Source organism: Larus michahellis, chromosome 2 (assembly GCF_964199755.1).
Source record: "Larus michahellis chromosome 2, bLarMic1.1, whole genome shotgun sequence".
In the NCBI taxonomy this organism is placed as follows: Eukaryota; Metazoa; Chordata; class Aves; order Charadriiformes; family Laridae; genus Larus; species Larus michahellis.
This window is the reverse complement of record NC_133897.1, coordinates 8,068,294-8,081,825: the sequence shown is the minus strand read 5'-3', so window position 1 is coordinate 8,081,825 and position 13,532 is coordinate 8,068,294. Positions and strand designations below refer to the sequence as shown.

Genomic DNA, 13,532 nt, shown 5'->3' with positions numbered 1-13,532 from the left:
GTGCTGCTGAGAGATTCTGTCCTGTGACTAAGAGGTTTGAAAGTGGTCTTACACTGAATCAGCCGGATAAGGCACAGTTTAGAGAGGCTGACTCGTACAGCTGGTGGGCTAGGCTCTTTTTTACTCTCCATCAGTCAGGAGTCACTGCGTTAAATCCAGCAGAGTGACGAAGGTATGAGTAGTGTTGAACCATATGGATGGTGCGGAGAGGTACATACAGATTGAGTGATGGAGACTTGCTATTGATGGGTGGGTGGTTACCTGGAAAGCTTGTTTTTCTATTATTTAAGGTTTTGCAATTTATTTAGTGGTCAGTTGTGTTGTTTTTAAGGTGTCTTTCTTGCAAATGCTTCTTCTTTTTTTCCTGTTTTGTACAGTTAAGTGTTTTTAAATCTAAGATACTGTGCCTTGTTCTGCATTCCCCTAAACCCATCTGAGGGTTTCTGCTGGAGTGGTAGTGTAAGGTCAAGGTGATGTGAATGAGATATGACCCAGGTCTTTGGAGTTTCACACTGTCAGCAAGATGCACAAAGACGGTAACAGAGTTTATGCAAGAAGAGGGGAAAATTTATATTATAGATTGCCCAGTGGGAAAATTTGTTCCAAATTTCTAATTAAAACCCCTAAATTCTCACCTAGGCAGAAACACGTGTGATTTGTTGATTGAGTGATTAATGGCACTTTGAACCACGAATGCACTCTCTTCTTGAGGTTTCATCAAAGAGATGGGAATAGCCAACAGAAGGATTTGCTGCTGGAAGAACCACACATAGTGTTGCAAGTCTTCCTCGGCACCTAACTCTGAACCCCATCCCTACCTTCCTCCCCAGAGAAAATAATTTGTCTTCCACCAAGATTACTGGCTATATGAAGCGTAATGTTTGTGACAGAGTTATAAAATGCCAAAAATATTATTCTCATTCCCGTTAATCCACCTCTGTAGCCCTCGCCGGTGGCGCACAGCGATCATTAAGCAGAGTTTTCTGCCCAGTATTTACTCTACAGACTTTGCAGATGCCATTCTTGTAAGAGTGTGGCCTGCTCAGCTCCCTGCATCACGTTTTCATTGTCAACAGAGAGCTACCAAGTCACAAGAGTGAGAAAAAGCAAACAGGATGTGTCTGTGTTACTGCCTTCCTCGGATGTGCTCCGGGGATTGTCTCTGCCATCCCAGTGGAGTCTGGATTCCTTCTGGGAAACAGGTCAACACTTGCAAATGCTGCTGCTTCCCCCCCCCCGAAATGGCCTTTACCATTTGCAGGGAAATGTCAAAACAAAAGCTTTGCATTATTTGCTGGATTTAATCTGTATCTTGTAGCTCTTACGCCTTACTAAACACTTTCTGAGCAGCTCTCAAGGGAACCGCCGGCGCTCATCAGGTTCTATGATCAGTATTAGTGGCGTGTAGGAGTGATGGTAGCAACCGGGCTTGGTGGCTTATCAGGTTTGGTCACGCACTGGTGCATCCTCTTTAGTTGCTGTCTGTCATCAGGGGTGAAAAATGAATGAGGACAATCCAACATGAGCTTTCCCACCCCCTTCTCCCGGGGTGGCTGTGCTGCCATGGTGACCTCCCTATTGCTAAATGTGCTTGGATTGTATTCAGAAAGGGGTGGAAAAGGAAAGAAGAGGGAAAAAAATCCCCTGATGCCTTGCAAAGGGGTGCTCTGTCACCTGGACTGGTTGAATCTGGAATTTCTGTTTTTTCTTGGCCATCTCTGTAAGTCTTTTTAAGGAAGAATCCTCTTGCATTTGTAAATAGGATTGGGCCAGTGCAGCTTTTCATCTTTCCAGGGGAGATACCATCAGGCTACTGCAACTAAAGTTATCAAGAAGTACTTTCTTTTGTGTATTAGTTGAGCTAAACCCCATCCTTCCTTTCACCGATGAAGAGGTTCGCATCCTGGTAGAGAAGTGCAGAGTGGCATTGCCAAGGATGGGCATAGCTGTAGCTCCCTGGTTTTGGAGCCTTACAGTCCTTTTATGTCAAGTGAACAGCAAGAGGAGACCTTAGTAAGGCCAAACAGAAGGAGAGAGCACACAGAGAGGGGAAGGAGAAAAGTGTGAACAAGCACCAGGAGCAAACGAGAGCAGGGAGGGCTGCAGGGCAGAGGCAGAGAGCCCGCAGCTTTGCTCCGGGAGAGGAGCAGCCAACAGAGGGACCCCAAAGCTTCAGCTATCCTCCAAACAGCAGGGACGCTGATTTATGCAACGTGATTTTGGCAGGGCTGAGGACTGGGATTATCCAAAATTTCTCCAATATCTGGATCACCACTGCGGAGTTTCCTCCTTCTGCTTGCAGTTGGTGCTTGCCCGTGAGGGCTGCTGCCAGCTTCTCTGCCTGCTGGGTCCTGCTGCGGCCCGGTGTCTTGTAAACGGATAGCCTCTGTGGCATTTCTGAAGGAGACAACATTTTGGCCCCAGCGAGGGTAATTGCTCTGCCCTTTAAAGGACACCATCCATTCTGTGAAGGATTGAATGACACATGCAAAAGGTATAAAGTTAAAAGCATTTCTTCCCCACCCGAGCCATGAGCGCCCAGCGAAGGAGCCACTCTGCAGCACACATGGCTTCCATGACCCCCGGCACTGCCTCGTGCCCAAGCATTTAGCCTTGAACCGCTCATTTTGGAGGCTTTTAGCCACATGGAAATGCCCAGGAGCTTCTCCTTGCCCACACTGCCCCTCTTGGGATTTGTTGCTGTGGGTTTTAATCAGCAGTGGCCAAAGCGGAGCCCCAACAAGCTGAGTCCAAGGGGCTCCAAGCAAACCTCAGTGCTGCCCCTCAGCCCCTGACCTGTCCCCCTTCAATAACACTCTCAAGAACAATTTACCTACCAGCTGTTATAATTAGCTGCAAATTAGGACTACATTAGCAGTAAACCTGCTGAATGACTCAGACCCCAATACATACACGTGCAAACATGCTTTGTCCCCCGATGTACACGAATCAGGCGGTGCTCGTGCACAGGGCAAGGGCTTGTCACCGGGTTGTTCCGTAACTTGCTGTATCTAGACTGGTGGCACTGAGTGCACGTGTTTTATCTCATGTCCCTGCTAACTGCCATGGGATGGAGGGCTGCTGAGGCGCTAGAGCAGATCTGGGAGGTGCCGTATTTTAGAGTATCTTTAAATAATCAACCCAAGGGGAAATGTCTTCCCCTCTCAGTGAAAAGGGCTTCTTCCACAGCTTGCCATTATCCTTCCCAGACCGCTGGAGCTGGGAGTAAGTGTGGATTGTGTGTCAAGCAGAGAAATTATACTCTTCCTTCCCGATAGCAGAGATGTGGTGGCTCCATCAGTGATCACCACGATGAGTTAAAGTGCCATGGGATGTGACCAGCTCAGACAGCAGTCCACAGGCAGGGACTTACACCAAACCGAAGAGCAGGTGGTTCACAACCTCTCCAAGTACAAATGGAAATCCAGGGCATACTTCAGCCTGGCTCACACCATTGTTTATCACCACAAGCAGGGTTGCGGATAGTTGCACTGAGAAGGAGGGACAGAAAATGTGTGGGAGGACAGAATCATAGAATCATAGAATGGTTCGGGTTGGAAGGGACCTTAAAGATCATCTATTTCCAACCCCCTGCCATGGGCAGGGACACCTCCCGCTAAACCAGGCTGCTCAAAGCCCCATCCAGCCTGGCCTCGAACACTTCCAGGTACGGCGCATTGACAACTTCCCTGGGCAACCTGTTCCAGTATCTCACCACCCTCACAATAAAGAATTTCTTCCTAATATCTAATCTAAATCTCCCCTCCTTCAGTTTAAAACCGTTACCCCTCGTCCTATCATTACAGTCCCTGATAAAGAGTCCCTCCCCATCCTTCCTGTAGCCCCCTTTAGGTACTGGAAGGGGCTGTAAGGTCTCCAGTCTTCTCTTCTCCAGGCTGAACAACCCCAACTCTCTCAGCCTGTCTTCATAGCACAGGTGCTCCAGCCCTCGGATCATCTTCATGGCCCTCTGCTGGACCCGTGGCTGCAAAAGGAGACAGGACTTGATCTCCTGCTCCGCAAGCCTGGGGAGCTGCAGCTCATCTGGTGCTTCGCCCCAAAGTGGGTAACGCTGCTTGTGGGAGGACCAGAGCTATTTATTTTTTTTCATTCTGGTGGGATGTTTCTGTTACGAGGCAGTGGGGGAGAAACCATGGTGAACATTTCTGGAGAAAAAAAATGAAAGTGAGGAAGTCGCTGCATATTCCAGCAGCTGCCATAAACCGACGGAAAGATCAAAATCCTGTTGCTTCTGAAAAGCAGCTTAAAACCACCAGCATCAGAGAGTGGGCATGAGAAACTGAGACCGCTTTGGTTTGTTAATGATTTTCTCTACTGGTTTTCATGCTCTGGTGAGCTGACAGTGATTTTAGAAAATGTGCAGCCCTGGCTGATCAGTACCGATTAATCTTGTACTACAGAGAGCTCTGAGACCTGAAAGCTGTGAAATTTCTATGGATGGTTGTGAGGAAGAAGAAAACCAGTGATGAGCCTGATAAAATGTTTGAGACTTTATTTTGCTATTTTCTGCTTCCTTATAGTCTCTGCTCCCTGCTGCTGTTTTCTGGCACATCCCAGCTTTGCACACAGCTTTGAAGCATTCTGAATGGGGGGAAAAGGACGGCGACTGTGAAACAATAAAATCGGCGAGGTATTTTCAAGCAGATAGCGGTAAATTCAGATAGTAATAAACCCCAGAAAACCTCCAGTGATGTGGTGGAAATTGAAATGGAGGTACATTGAGCAGAGTGTTTTGCCCCAGACTCTTCCTTCGCTCCCTCGCTGGTGCAGAGCCCAGCAGCATCCTTCCTCTGCAGCCCTCTGGGGGCTTAAAGAAGATGTAGACTCTTTGCTCTCGCGGTGAGTTGTCCGAGAATGCAAATTCTCCAAATAATTGCTTTTCAAAGACAGTTATTTTTGTCTGAAATATTTTTGTCTGTATTTTATACACATAAAAATACAGTGCGTTCTCTTGAGGCACAAATTTACAGATCGGTGCTGCAAACGAATCTGCCCACTGATGCTTCTTCCTGGTCCTGCTCCAGGCAGCTCCATGCATCTCATCGCAAAGTTTGATTAAAAATACCCGTATTACTATAAATGACTGAATTACTCAGCATTGACGTGCTGTTGTCAACAACGTGGCGGGTGAGACCAACAGGGCCAGTCTCCCTTTTGGAACGCTATTTTACAAACTGTACAGGTTTGGGGCAGGGAGAGCTCCCATCTGGGAGGAGTCCATGTGGTTACGGTCCTTGCTGGTGTTTGGGTGCAGGTATTCGTCCCCCAGGCCCAGCAGCATCATAGACGCTTCATTTTTTCACCATCTTAAGGTTACTTTAATTCTGCTGCTATTCAAATAGTGTCATTTGGAACAGTAGGATGCATTCCTGAGAGACAGAGAGAAAACAAAAGCAAATCTTGGGATTGATTCTAGGCAGAGCTGTGAAATGCAAATATGAGGAGGGGCTCATTGAGGTAGAAAAGGAGAAACTGAGGCAGGAAGAAGCTGGGCACTGACTGCCAGCAAAAGCGGACACTGCCTGTTTCTGAAAGCAGACAATGCGTATGGATTTATCAGGATTTCCTTTTTCCGTCCTTCACTTCTGTTACCTTCAGGTACCAGGTCACTTCTGATGTGTAAATAAAGCTGGAAAACCATCTCAGTTACCTTCTGATATAATATATTACTATCATCTGATTCATTTTTGAGGTGAAAAGAAAATAACGTAGATAAGACTTCCATATATGACATCTCAGTTTAAAGAATGCAGCTTGGAGTATCTTCATGCTGTATGCTGGAGGCTTACAACCTACATGCCAAAAATCACTGGAATTACTGATTTCCATGTATGATCACAACTGCGCTCTCAGCCTTATTGCACCAGGGTTTCTTCCTCCTTTCACTTGTACTTCTCAAGGGCTCTGACATTCAGAAGAGTGTCTGTGTAAGTAATTGTTGTCCTAGTCTGACTTTCTGCTTGATTTGAATGTGCTAAGCTAGACCGCAATTTATTTATATTTGCATGCATCTATATTACAAATGCTGCTGCCAGGCTTTAAAAGCAAATTTCAAGCCCAGAACTGTTTTCACAGCCTAAAATTCCACTCGACAGTAGCATTTCGGTAGGTGTGTACTTTTGTTTAATTAGAAATCAATGTTTTGGACTATTGACTCCTTGCTCAAAGTTTCAGTGAATTGCCCAAGGGTGCAATTTCAAAGGCAGTTAAGGCAGTTTGTTTGTCAGGTTTATTGGATCAGCAAATCCCAGGAATTACCAGGATTCAGCTGTTTTCTACTTTCACCTTTATTCTTGTCCAACCTAAAAGCAATTCAAGGACTTAAAAGTGCTCAGAGCGGTGGGGTTTTAACGCCTCAACATTGTTTTAGCCATTTTATTGTCATTACAGGGCCGTACTGAAATGCGAAGGCTTAGGTCTCGAGAGATGCAGGGCTGCTCTCTGAGATATCATTGTGTGGCTGGCAGGCTTGGCTTAGAGGCTAGAATTCTCCATGCCGGAAAGGTCACGCAGCCTTACTGGGCTTTAGGACAGAGCCTCATCACCCACTTGCACTAAAGAGTTCCCCATCCTGTCCTTTTTCTGCTCCTCCTTTGATAAAGTTGGGGCGATTTAACTGGAGGAGGGATGATAGGATTAGCTGACATTAATTAAGAGCATCCTGTTGTTTCTTCAGAGATTTTTCCAGGCATTGGAAAACAGCTGCTTCCCAGTGCTGTGTTCTCCATGGGGTAACAAGGACCCTTTTGACACGCTCGGAGCTACAGTCACCGGATTGTTTAACAGATCCTGCCCATCTGGCCCCATGGTTTTATTTCAGTCAGTTCAAGAATTACGACAGCATACGCAGGATTCTTGTGACAATCCCGCCTTTCCTGGCGGGCGATGCTCCTGGAGAGGAACAGATGATTTGTGATATCTCCGCTGCTTGTACACAGTATAATTAGAGATAATAAATAAGAATAGGGCAAGAAATCAATGTAAGAAATATAGAGGAGGGAGAAATGAGATGGAAAATCAACCAGAGACATGAATGAGATGAAGCGTTTGCAATGGAGACGTTCTTGTGGCAACAAATGTTGGGTGGCTGTTCAGAGGTGACGATTGTAGCAGCCGCCTCGAGAGAAGGAGAGTTGAATGGATGAGAGGCTGGAATAATGTTGACATTTCCTGAGGGACATACTTGAACTTAGGGATGGTCAACACCCAGGGATCAGTATGGGGACTGATGATGTTCGTTAGTGACGTGGATGGTGGGTGAGATGAGCCCCTGCAGCAGTACGCACTTAGCACTGATGACAGACTCTCAGTGAGAAGGACTTGGGGGTTGTGGTGGATATCATCTGGAAAATGATCCAAAAATGTGCTGTCGTTGCCAATAGGGTGAACCACATACGGGGTACATTGGAAGGAATGGAGCAATCCAGTCAAGGGAGGTTGTTATTCCCCTCTACCTGGGGCTGGTGGGGCTGTGCCTGGAATAGGGTGTCCTCTTTCTGGTCCTCCCGTCAGGAAAATGCTGGGGAACTGGAGAGGGTTTCCCCAAAGGACTGCCAAGATGCTTTGAGACCTAGAGCAGATGTTTTGGGATCTGTGAGGAGAGGTTGAGGAAACTGGTTTGGATTTTTGTCCAGCAGGGAGAAGGCTAAGGGGCAATTTCATAGCAGCCTGCAACTACCTGAAGGACAGTTTCAAAGGTGATAGAGCCAAACTCTTCTTGGTAGGGGCAGATGGTAAAAGAAGGAGTAAAAGATAAGAGGTTTTGCCAATAAGGGTCAGGCTGGATGTTAGCAAAAACTCCCTCAAGAGGGTGGTGCAGCACTTGGCACAGGCGACTTAGAGAGGCTGTGCCTCTCCATCCTTGGAGGTTTTCAGGACTCAGCTAGCCAAAGCCACGGCTGACCTGGCCTTAGTTGATACCAGGCCTACTTTGAGTGTGAGATTTGAGAAGAGGCCTCCAGACGTCCTTTCCAACCAACATTTCTGTGATGCTCAGCTGTTCAGTTGCAAGGAAAGCTGAAGCTGCAATATCCTGATTGTGCATCTTTTCCCACCCAGTTCTCATCGCTGGCATACAACTGTTCTGATTTTCAATAACAGAGTGACTTCTCAGGTAGAGGCAGCTGGAGCTGCGTGTACAGCTGATTTGTATCAGTGGACCAGTCGAAGGAGACCACTGCAAAGCCCAGGACAAACACCAAAGTATTTATTGGGCCAACAAAGGCAGCGAGATGTGTGTTTCATACAAAAGGCACCCAGGCTGCCTTCTGGCTATTTCATATACATGAAGCGTGACCTTGAGAGTCCCGGGCAGTTATTACGGCAGCCCTGAGCTGAGCGGTGTCGGGGCACCCCCGGCCGCTGCCCCACTTTGGGTAGTGTTCATTTACCAGCCGGAGGAATTGCAGTGGGACTGGGTTTGTATCAGCTATCTGTCACTATAGCAACTCTTCACTTAACCAGTCCCTGCACTAAAAATAGATCACCTTGATCTCAAGGAAAGAAAACCAAAGGAAATCAAAAGGGGCAATGACAGCAAGAGCTGTAGAGTCAGCTATTCACTGCAGGCTGGAGCATTTGAAACCTCTTATAAATAATCTATCATGTAAAATAAATATTTGAGGGGAATTTATTTAATCCAGAAACGTACCATGTCAGTGGGTTTGAAGCTTTAGCAAAGGGCATGCATTACTTTTTTTCAGAGGGATGTGTTTGCAGTCATCACCCAGCACAAAGGGGATGCTGAAAACCATGTGGGATGTTGCTTAGATTGGTTAAGACGTGTCAGGGATCTTATCTTCCGAGTAAGCAGATCTGCAGCTCTGTCATTAGACCTGATAGCCCTCGATGCTCTTGTATGTAAATTACCAAAATCCCTGCTCATTAATGAATTTGTTATTGGTATCTGCAGAAATCTGTGAGGGACCCAAGCCTGAAAAAAAAGCTGAATGCTGTTAGCGAAGTTGCCGCTATCTCACGTTGAAGTTAATGAGAGCTGAGTGTCTTGGCACCTGATAGGGACAGGGTCCTCTGTAGGGGATGTGCAAATGATACTTGATCTTATTTTTCCTCCAAACCCAGCTATTGCTTACATCTGAAGGGAACGGAATAAATCCTTGTGAAGGTAGGGCAGTAGGTGTGAAGGCAAAATAGCAACAAGATGAAAAACTTGTTAAAGAGCTACAGAATTAACTGACAACGCCTTTGATGCAAAAAGAACCAAATTTGCACAAAGATAGCTCATAGATCACAGGCAGCATGTGTGATGCTTAGGAAAGGGTTAAATTAGCTTCCCGAGTGGCTGGAATTAGCATCGTGTTTTCAGCATTATCAGTCAGCAAGAGTTTGCTCTTGATAAAAGGCCAGATTATTTTAATGACCTTTTTGGGCTGGCAGTTTGCAGACAGAGCTGATATTGAAATGTGTAGGCACTTAACTGCCCCTGCCCTGTATATTCTAATTCTTATTTTTATTTAGTATTGTGAATTGTATTTTTGACGTTTAGTACATCTTCCTAAAACTCAGATAAACAGGTTTCGGTGGTGACATGCACTGTGCAGAGGGGGAGTGGTGGGAGACAGTGCTGACCCCCAACTCCCACCATTCTTTTCAAGCTTGAAGCACGTTACTACAAGGAAAAATGTTAAAGTAGAATTAGTTCTTATTACGTTTTTTTACCTCACTTGAGATCCACTGCTTTTGTGCCATCCAGGGATCTGACCCATATTCTTCACCTCTTCACTGGGTGCTCTTTTTAATCAGCTTTGGAGCTATGAAGGAACTGGAATGCAAAGTAATTAGAAATCCTAAGTGTATTCCCAAACAGGAGGCATGGAGATGTGAAAATAGAAATGTAGGGTTTTTAAACCTTCATGTCAGATACTTTCTTAAATGGAAGAAAATGACTCGTTGAAAAGGTCCAGTGATGCAAAGCCCATAAGCCTACCCTGGACATGAATCTGGCCCACTGTGACTGTTGCCTGGGGAGTGAGGACTTCATCAACGTGCGTGTTTGGATGAATGTCTCTAATACACAGACATTAATGAGAAGGAGATGAGAGAAAATGAACTGTGGTCACTGCACATGCTCATTCAAAGACTTGTGCATTCATAGTCAGCCAAGTCTCCTGGAAATGTTAGTTGCCATTACTGGAGGTGATAGTGCTATATACACCAAAAGGCAAAAATTCCCCCAAATTGCAGGAGTTATTGCCAGCAAATGCCCTTTTTAGTGCTTTTACTCCCAGCTTCAACCTGGCATGGATTTGGCAGATTTGCTCCCAGCTTCATCAGATTTGGCACGGATACGACATTTGCTGTTGGAATGAGCAGAGTTCCCACGACTGGTATTCTCCCCATACGATATTTTCATGACAGTAAACTGGTTTTGTTCCTCAGTTAGCTGGCAAGGCGGTTAGAAGTGCTGCTTCCATCTCTATAGAGACTGCTGCTTCCACTGAGCTACAATGAAAATCTCCTTCTTACCCCAGAGCGGGTGACAACTCTCTATTGCTGTCAGATTTGGGTTTATTTTCTTCCTTCCTAAAAGGATAACAGGGTTTTCTTTTCTATCAGCCAGGTCCTTCTTTAAAACTTTATGGAGATCCTTCCTGGCAGCGGTAATAGGAAAACTGGAGTCTATTTGAACTTAAAACTGAAGGGCTGTAAAACAAGGCTCTTATTGTAAATCATTACAGATCTTTCCCAAAATAAACACCAGTCTAACACAGAGCACAAAACGAAGAAGCAAGTTCCCTACAAGAAATCCCAACAGCGTAAACTAACCTTGAGATGCAGGAGACTAATAGAGAAAAACTGTAATACTCAAGATTGACAAAACGAATCCCAACTGAGGAGACTCGTAGAGAAACGATTATGTTATGGGAGTGAGCCACCGGCTGAAATGAAAGCCTACTACAAAAAACATGAGTGAGCAGCACTCTTTAAAATTTAATTACAAAACTGTCTGGGAGATCGAGAGATGCTGCTTCTGTTGGAGGGAGCTGGTGGCTGGTCAGGACCTGGAACGATACACTTGGTGCTTGCTCTCAGCTGAAAATTAGAGCTGTGAGGCTACACACATGGAGGAAAAGCCAGTTTAAACTTGAGAAGAATTAGACTGAAGAAATCATAGTAGCGGAGGTTTTTTCTCTGTGCAGGGATGGGTAATAGCGTGAGTCTCATCGCAGCTGAACAGCTGCCAAGGCAGGTTCACAGCACTGCCCCACCTCTCGGTGACCACGTAGACGTGAGAGTGCCTCTACGGCAGTCCCTGCTCTGCAAAATAACCCTACAGAAGGCAACTTTAAATTAGCTAATAACTAATTTAAAGGAGAATAGTAGCTTCCTAATTGCCCTGTAATGGAGTTCGTAATTTTCCTTGCTTCCCAGGCGAGTTTTGCAGCGGTGCTGACACGGCTTATCCAAGTGTTGTGTTTAAAGGTGACTTGGATAAACCTTCTCTCCATCTCAGGCAGTGCAATTCCAGCTTGCTGTTTCCTCCCCACCTTCTTTCCTGACAGGACTCAGGAATCCACCGTGTTTGATCCTCTCATGGGTGTTGCAACATCTCATAACCATAAACAGGCCACGTAGGTTTGGACTTGACTCTTCACGCTTCTGAAAACAGCAGCCCGAGCCCCCCTGTTCTAGATTCCAAAATCAACACAAAAAGGAGAATTTGACCTCAAAAGGCATTAAATACTCAGCAACAGTTGGTGCTTCTGAATATCAAATTTAATGCCTGATGTCTTTTTACATCTTGTTTTAAGGGTCACAGACCCTTGACTTTTTGGACTTGAGCACCAGCACACGCTCAGGTGGCTGAGAGGTTTTTGTTAATAGCGTGGGTAACTCCTGTCATTGTATCATTTGCTCAGTTGTAGATCTTGGAGTATCTTTAAAAGATTGACACCATTAGTATCATTTTATAAATGGTAAGTTTAGGATATAGAAAATTAAGTGTTTTATCATAATCATAGTGTGGATGGCACTAGAATAAAGGCACGTTCTGCTCAGGTGCAAGGTTACATTACTGTTTTTACAGCTTTGAAATTCTTTTCTAGTTAGCACACAACAACAAATGTACCAGGTCAGGCCAATTATCCATCCACATCAGACTCCTTTTGTGCCATCAGCCAGTAACACAGGTACAGGGAGGAGTATAAGAACAGGACAAGAATGTGACGATGTTTCCCATTACGCTCTCCCAGCCTCATGTCCTGAGCTAAAGCTAGTGTTTGGTAGACCTTGACTAGTTTTTCTTCCATGATCTCATCCAATTGCCTTTCACAATGAAACCTCTAGCGCCTACAACAGCACCTGTTCTGCTGTTTAAGAACGTAATATATCAGAAGTATTTCCTTGTATTTGTTCTGAGCCTCCCACCTGCTGCATTCATCTGATTCTCTCTTCCCTGTTTCCCATCTCCATCCCACGCCTGATTTTACAGACCTCTGTCATATCCTTTCCCTGCAGTCATCTTTTCCTAAACCAAAAAATTACTCCATTCCTTTGATCAACCTTGTCAGCCTTTTCTGCATCTTTTCTAGTTTTATTGAGTCCTCTTTGAGGTTGGTCAGTAGAAACCCATGGTCACCTATTGCAGTGTGTCGCCTGGACTCAGTCTGCACCTCCGCATTATGAAGCTGCCTTTCAGCACAGCCCATAAGTGACCAGTTAGACAGGACAATGCAACCACTGATGCCACTCTGGGGCCTGACCAGTATAGCTCACTCCAAGACCAGGCTACTTTTATTCTGCAACCCATCCATTTACCTGTGTAGACTGTCCACTCATAGCCAGACCCCTCTGGCATGTAACCAGAAGACTTCTCTTGGCCACCCAAGTGGCTGCTTACCTGAAAAGAAGCGTGCTTTGCCTTGGTGGTGGAGTTTTCTCCTACACTGATTACAAGGAATGGCTACATTGGCAAGGTGGGACATGTGTGTAAGGTGCAGAGCATTTCTTTGCCCACTGATAAGGTTAGGTAGGTAGCTTTGTAAGAGCTGTAATAAGGATAGTCCAGTTCACTGTCTAACAGATGGGAAAATGATAAACCTGAAGAATATTATGATGTGATTTATCTATCTGGAAGATTTAACTCAATAACTGGAATTTTTTTTTGCTAAGAAAGGGCAGAGATCAAACTCTGAAGACGAATTCAACTGTGCACACAAGAGCCTATAGTAAAACAATTCTCTGAAAAGTGGAGTTGCACATTTATTATTTCCTTGGCTTGTGTCTAACTATCTAATCAGTCTTTGTACATGTCAGCAGCACATCCATAATAAGAAAGTGCTGTGGGGATTGTGTGAACTGGAATTAGAGATGCGATAATCAGCCAAACCGTTGGAGATAATGTAAAGGCTGCATGGCATTTGCATTCCTCTAGCTGAGGAAAAAAACCTTATATGTGCAAATGAGCTGTTGGGTTGGGTTTTTTTTCTCCTTCCTGGTATGTTATAACCATGGGCAAATTACTCTCAGAGCAGCGCTTCCCTGACAGCATG

General features: G+C 45.3%; 1 protein-coding gene across 11 annotated transcripts in view; it reads left to right on the top strand.

The window, feature by feature from the left end:
- The window catches only part of PRKAG2 (protein kinase AMP-activated non-catalytic subunit gamma 2), a 236,415-nt gene that overhangs the window by 116,422 nt on the left and 106,461 nt on the right, over positions 1-13,532 (top strand). The gene's annotated exons all lie outside the window — the stretch shown is intronic.